Consider the following 7,179-nt stretch of genomic DNA (forward strand, 5'->3'; position numbering starts at 1 on the left):
AACCCAGCCTGCTGAGCTACTGGGAGGACCGGGACTGCCTAAGCTGACTTTAAATCCATGGAATTGATATGCTCCATCCCTGGCAGTGCTCCAGGCCAGGCTGGATGGGGCTGGGAGCAGCCTGGGCTGGGGGGGTCCCTGCCCGGGGCAGGGCTGGGAACTGGGTGGGCTTTAAGGTCCCTTCCAGCCCAAACCGTTCTTTGATTCTATAATTCTCATTGAGTCTCAGCACTTCTGTGACAAAAGGAGGAACTTTTACCTATCTTGTATAACAGCACAATCACATGAAGGCTTGTAAGCTCTCAGAAGCAAGTGACCTGAGCAGGACATGGGGACTCAGGAGTCAGAGGCTTTTAGACCATCTCAAAATCACTTGCAAACACAATGGGAAGGAGAAAAGCGAAAGTGTTTCTTTGCACAGTCTCCACACAAATTTAAAATGTGCTGATCTCTTGCAAGAATAGTTTGGGACTATTATATGCTGAGACGGTACTTTTTGTAAGAAGCATTTAGAACGCTACTGCAGTGAACAAGCTCACCTGCAGGACTGAGGGCAATTCGCTCCTGGAACGATCTTCCCACCAAAGCTCCAAATCAAGAGCTGATGCCTTCTTAAAATGCATTTTACCCAAACACAGGAGAAGTGGGCTGATGCCCTCCAGCCTACGCCGTACTAGCTAGCCTGACCCTTACTCTAACGATCCCTGCTTGCCAAAAAATCTGTGAGTCTCTACGGGGGGGGGGGGGGGGGGGGGGGCAGTGCTACCGTTTGCTTTTAACAGCTGGGTAAATGGCCAGAGACAGCAGGGTGCTGCTCAGGCTCTGCCTGGCAGCTGCGAGGGCAGACCCCGCGCGGAGGGTCCGTAGGGACAGCCTGGCTCCCACCCAGTGCCCGCCGCACTAATGCCAATCACTCCAGCGCCAAGAGCAATATTTAATGGGATTTGAGAGTTGGTGCCAAACCAAATACCTAATTGATTTTTCTTCACTAATACCACACTACAGGCCTAAGTAGAAAGTAAGCAGCTCAAAGGCAAACGTGGGAAAATTAGAGCGCACCATCAGCACCGCTGCGGGCTGCAGTCCTGCTGGCCTTCGCAATCCGACTTAGGCGAACTTAGTATGAGCCTTCACATCTTGACAGCTCTTTCCAAGGAAGGGAAAGCCCTGCTAGAGCATTGAATCATCACCTACTGGATCTGGATAGGAAAGCCCAGCTGGTGAGCAGCTTGTCCTCTGGGGAGGGATGCTCTGCTGTACCCCCTGCATCTGGGAGCTGCTGGGCTATGGCTGCAGGAGCACCATGACCAAGGGTCCTGTGCTGCTGAGCTTGGTTCCCATGTAAATAACACTGTTATTCTGCTAAACTCTGCTGTTTTTCAAAATTAAATCACTTAAAAGCCATTACTAGAGGTGTTTTCATGCAATATTCATAAGACCATTTATCTTAGAATATGCTGAAAGCAAAGCAAGTCACCTGCGACAGTAACATTAGCAGATTCCCTCAGCTTTAGTTTGACCTTCAAAACAAATTCCAGTGAATAGTGCCAGCATGTATAAAAACCCAAGATATGAATACAAAGCATAATTAATCCTCTGACCCCCATCAGGAAGAATTAAATGGCCCCAGACCCATAAAAGACTTTTCTATTTTCACCAGAGGTAAGGTGACACAAAAGACAAATTCAGTTCAAATTCACTTGACTCTTTCCACTTTTTTCCTTTTGTTTACATTATACTGACCTAATTGACTTTAATTACTGTGCACATTATACTGACCTAATTGACTTTAATTACTGTGCACATCCCCCCCCCCCTTTTTTTTTTTTTTTTTTTTTTTAGGAAATAAGAGAGCATAATGTAACTAACAGAGGAAATACCACAGTCAGAACGGTGTGTTCACAGTTATTTCTGATCACCCAAATCAGAGGCTCTAAGTGATGTAGAAACCCCTCCAAGCCAGGGAGGGGGTGAATATGCAAACTGTCTGACAGCCCTCGGCAATATCGATCCCGAAGTCACTATTTCTCAAGGAGACCCTGAGAGAGGAAAGTAAATTAAAAACAGGTATTTTGTTGCATGGAAATACACCATGAATGAAGCAAGCCCTCGATGAATCCATACCTGGGTTTCGTCCAGTCTGCCCAGGGTTTGAGCAGGAGTGGCAGGACTCCATCCTGTGGATGAACCTGGAATTTAATTCATTTGCTCTCCAGAGACATATAATTCCTTTCTTTAATGTTCGGGCTGTTTTTGCAAAGAAATAAAACTTTTTTAATAGCCACTAGCTATTATGGCAAGGCAGGAATTAGGAATGCATAAACGGATTAGAGGATAACTTTGATGTGAAAACGAAATGCTACGTATCCCAGGCTAGCTGGTATTTCTGGGCACGGAGCAACGCACTTGCGTTTGGAAGAAGCAGATCTCCTCGTTTGCGTGGCTCAGAGCCGGGCTTAGTCTGGGAACTGCAGACTCATGTGTGCAACTTGGGCTCTTCCAGTTTTCTCACACAAATTTTCACCCTTTTCCTTTCAAAGTTATTGAGAAGTTGGGGGTTGGTTTGGGGTTTTTTTGGTTTGGTCTTGGTTTGGTTTTTTTGTGGGTTTTTTGTTTTGGTTTGGTTTTTTGTTTGTTTAACACAACTTGCTGAAATTTTTGCTTATCCACATCTATTCAAAACTTGTTGCCATGTTGAACTATTGACTCCACTGTGAAACACTCACCAGCTCAAGTGCTTTTGGTCTGCCTAGGAAGGAGGGCAAAAGACCACTGGTGGCCAGGACAACTCCGTGTTTTTTAAAAGCCAGGCAACTTTATACTTGAATGTACTTAGGATACTCTGCCACGTCATGGAGCCACAGCCCTCCCAGCAGGGGCTTGTGGCTCCTGGTGGCTTGTGGCACAGAACAGCAAAGGACATGTAGGGCAGGGAGACTATAGAGGAGATGCAATAAAGTAAAATAAAATAAACACAAACATAAAGTAAAATAAAACAATAAAAAATAGAAAATAAAATAAAATAAAGCAAACTGTTAAAACTACAAATATGAAAAATCCCCCATCACTTATCTTTGCTAATTAAACCCTCTGAGTCCAACTGGTTCCAGCACTGTTGCAATGTATGGTTGTTTAGGGAAACACTTGTCCTTTGGTATTGATCTTTCCCAAGCCACTGCTGCAGTGCCCCATTTCCCCCACACCAAGCACACTGGTAACAGCTTCCTCACATGAAATTTAGTGTCATGGGGTTGTTCTGAACACCGTGGGCCAAAAGTCACCCTATAATTTCTGCAGAATTATGATGACAGCCAGTATTTTTAAGTCTCCTTGATGGATGCATGGATGTTGTACAGTGAGCAGCTTCCTACTGGTCAATAGGGAGAGCCGGGTTTCGCCGAAGGTGTCTCATCCCAACGGACATGGATTTGCTGGCACTTGTAGGCAGCAAACAAGACCAGGGCAATTTAAGGATGGCCAAGAGGGTGGTAAATAGGGTCTTACCTTACGTGAAGCCATGCTAGCACAAAGGGAAAGTCTTATCCTCACAGTTTTCCCACCAGATTAGTGGAAACTCTGTTTTCCCATCCAGTGTTGGGTTGAGCTGAGCTGAGCTGGGGCTGGCCGAGGAAGGGGAACAGGAGGAGGTGGCTGCCGAAGCCCAGGCAACACTGATGGGAATGATGGCAAATCAATGAAGCCACATTTTCCTGGGAAAAGAGGCTGTAAAGTAATTAGTAAATACTCCTGTTAAACTCTGAACGATGTATACCTCCCAGCACTGACAGCTTACTTTATGGACAGCAAATGGTCTTCATTCTGTAACAGAAAGAAGTTTTTGGTATATCTTCACGTCCTCACAAAAATCCCCTGTTGCTCATCTGAACCTATAAAACACCCATTGCAGGCATAGGGTGGGTATGCATCATTGCAAACACAGAGAATTGTCCCAGTGTCCCAGCTCCTGTGCCCTTTATTTCCAAATGTCACCCTTTAAGCTGCACCCTCCCGCCGTGCCTCCAGCACCTCTCGTGCCTGTGCCGCACGGCTGCCGCAGCTGCACGCTCCATCCTGGTCGGATGTGTCACCCCGGAGTGGCAGCAGGGTTTGAATTTAATCCTAAATTTTAAGCATATGCAAATTGTATATCCAGCTTTAGTAACACATTAAAAGGGCAATTTTGTCTCAGATGTTTCACAGTGCTGAAACGCAGATCTCATTAAATCCGACGATAAAATGATAAATCTTCCAGTGACTTCAGTAAGACCAGCGCTGGGCCAACAGACCTCATTGAACAGAAAACAAAAAGTAAAACCTACTTCTTTTTTTTCTTTTAACTACAGCTTTACATCCACAATTATGTGTAAATTGGAAGTAAATATATTAATTTGATCTTTTTCTTGGGAACGGCATGGGGAAAACAGCACTTCAGCTTGACAGGCTCACAAGCGGTGCCAGGATTACTGCTCTGCATCCTGCAAATTAAGAGTTATGCAATCAAGTAAGTTATTAAGCAATTTTCTCTCATGCTAATGCTCAGCCTGGGGAGGCATATTTCCTTTTGCATGCCTGGATTCATCAGCACTGCTTTCATGCGTGTGGAAGTCGCAGCACAAGCAGCAGTGACGGCAGCTCGTAACAGCAGAGGCTCCGGCAGCCTTGCCGTGGGCAGGGGACAAGATGCTGCTGCGTCAGTGCGGGCTGACACCAGCCCGTGCACTTCTCCTGCAGCAGCACACCGGGAGAGGGTTCCAGAGAACTTGGGAGTCTCCACGGCTGCATCCATGGAAATGTGCAGTATTTTGCTGCTGAAGATAGCCAGGCACGATTTTTTGTTACAGCCCCTGAGCAATTTGAAAGAGATGCACGGTTATTTACTGGGGAAATATTGATGTGAAATAATGACAGAAACAAGGGACTGACGCAGATGGGCTGGACAACACACCAAACTGAAGGGCACCGAATGTGTGCCAGCCTCCTTGAGGCTACCCAGAGATGGGAGGGCACCGGGCAGGGAAGGCTCCTATCATGGAAAGGCAAATCAGCGACACAGAAAGAGCATTTTACATCCACAACAAAGTCGAATTTGTGCAAAACATGCATGCCTCCCTGCTTGCATGTGATTCTAATCCTCCTTTTTATTCAAGAAGTTGCCTCTGCAGCAGCACCAATGGATTAGGCTCCACTTCTATTTTTAGGAGAGACAATAATAATGACATCATTAATAGCATATAAGGTCTTAATTTACCTAAGACATGCCTCTTTTATTTCCTTGCCCTACCACAAGCATGCTATGCTCATGAAGAATTATCAGGGCCTAGCCAGTACACCATATTAAAAAAAAAAAAAAAAAAAAAAAAAGAAAAGATATTTAAATTATTTTTAAGGCTAGAAAGCTGGGGATGTGGGGTGGGGGGAAGGAAGAAAAAACAACCCCAGAATCAAAACCTGTCAACATTACAAAACTACACCTGTAATCTGGAGGGCTGCTGGCAAGCTTTAGCCCATGCAGACAAGGTGGGACTGTAAAAGCCCCGAGCAGCAGCTCCCAGGAAGGCAAACCCAGGCGGTGTGCATCGGCACACGTAAGTAGAAACGTCTCAGGAGAAGGAAAATAAATGAAAAGTCTATTAGCATGTGGGAGCTTGCATGTTTTGCTGGCTTTGGGGACAGCATCTATTGCATTTAACATATGAGGGATCAAAAGAGACAAGTCACCTGCCAGGTTCTGCTGTGGATGTCCTCCCGGCACCCAGGGCAGCTCTCACTCATTGTTCCCTAAACTAATCCAGCCAGGTACCCAGAGAGCCTCCAGTCACATGCCTCCTTATAAATATTTCAGTTGCTTCTGCAACTCTTACTCCTTGATTTACCAGAGGTCACTGTATTTCCCTGCTGCCTGGGTGAGCAGGGGCAGCCCAAGGCTGTGGGGGTTTGGCTGGCGCACGGGGAGCCCCTCACCTTGGCCTCGGGCAGCTCACGGCGTGGCGAGCAGGACGTGATGGACGTATGGCTGGACATGCTGCTCGCACAGGAGTCACTCAAGGAGCAGACCAACTGCAAGGAAAGCCTGCGAGGTGCTGATCTGGCTGATCCCGTGGGAAGCTGGAGGATTTCTGACTGCTAATGACTTTTAATGTTGATGGTCACAGCAGGAGGGAGCGGAGCAGGGAGGAGGCACCAGCACCACGGAAACACAACCTGAAGGACACGTCAGTGTGAGCAGCATTTGGCAAACCTGGCACTTACCCAGAGTTCAGGATGGCACAGGCAAACAGCCACCGTGCCCCAGCAGTCATCTTGCACATAAAATGCTCTACAAAGCCAGTTTCTCCTAAGAGGGGGGGTTTGGCTGCCCTTGCTGCCAGTACATGCTTCCACACCATGATGCTCCCAAGGACTGCAGGACCATTTACAGCAGGTAACACCACCCTCCCCCAGCCATCCATGCCTGGCAGCCATGCAAGATGCTGTGGGGCTCCCATCAGTGTTGGGTTCCTGCCCAGCTGACAGCTCAGCAAAGACACCAGTGCTGGGGCTGGCAGTGTTAGAATCATACAATCACAGGATGGTTTGTGTTGGGAGGGACCTTAAAGCCCACCCAGTTCCCACCCCTGCCCCAGGCAGGGACACCCCCCCCAGCCCAGGCTGCTCCCAGCCCCATCCAGCCTGGCCTGGAGCACTGCCAGGGATGGGGCACCCACAGCTGCTCTGGGCAGCCTGGCCCACCGCCTCGCCACTCTCATGGGGAGAACTTCTTCCTAATATCTAATTTAAATCTCCCCTTTCAGCTTAAATCCATTCCCCCTTGCCCTGTCACTACAGGCAACACACGAGTATGTATCTGGTGTACCTGAGGATGGGTCTGAAGGGCCATGGTAACTCATGTACAATGACAAAGCAGGGGCACCTGCAGCCAGGGAGATGCTTATGAGCCAAGGTTATCCTTCCCAAATGGATAAAAACCAGCTAGATGACTGGCTTCAATTAATTAGTAGTTTACCAATGGTCCTAAGAGGACCTGGGCTAATAGTCACTGGCTGGTTGGACTTTCTAGGGTTTTCTACATTCATTGGAATGTATGTATACAATGGAATTCTACATACCTTTCTTCATACATTGGCCAACATCCAGCTGAGTTTCGGTTCCCCAGATCTCGGTGGTAGCTCTCTTACCATC

The sequence above is a fragment of the Falco rusticolus genome, chromosome 8, assembly GCF_015220075.1.
Source record: "Falco rusticolus isolate bFalRus1 chromosome 8, bFalRus1.pri, whole genome shotgun sequence".
Taxonomy (NCBI): domain Eukaryota; kingdom Metazoa; phylum Chordata; class Aves; order Falconiformes; family Falconidae; genus Falco; species Falco rusticolus.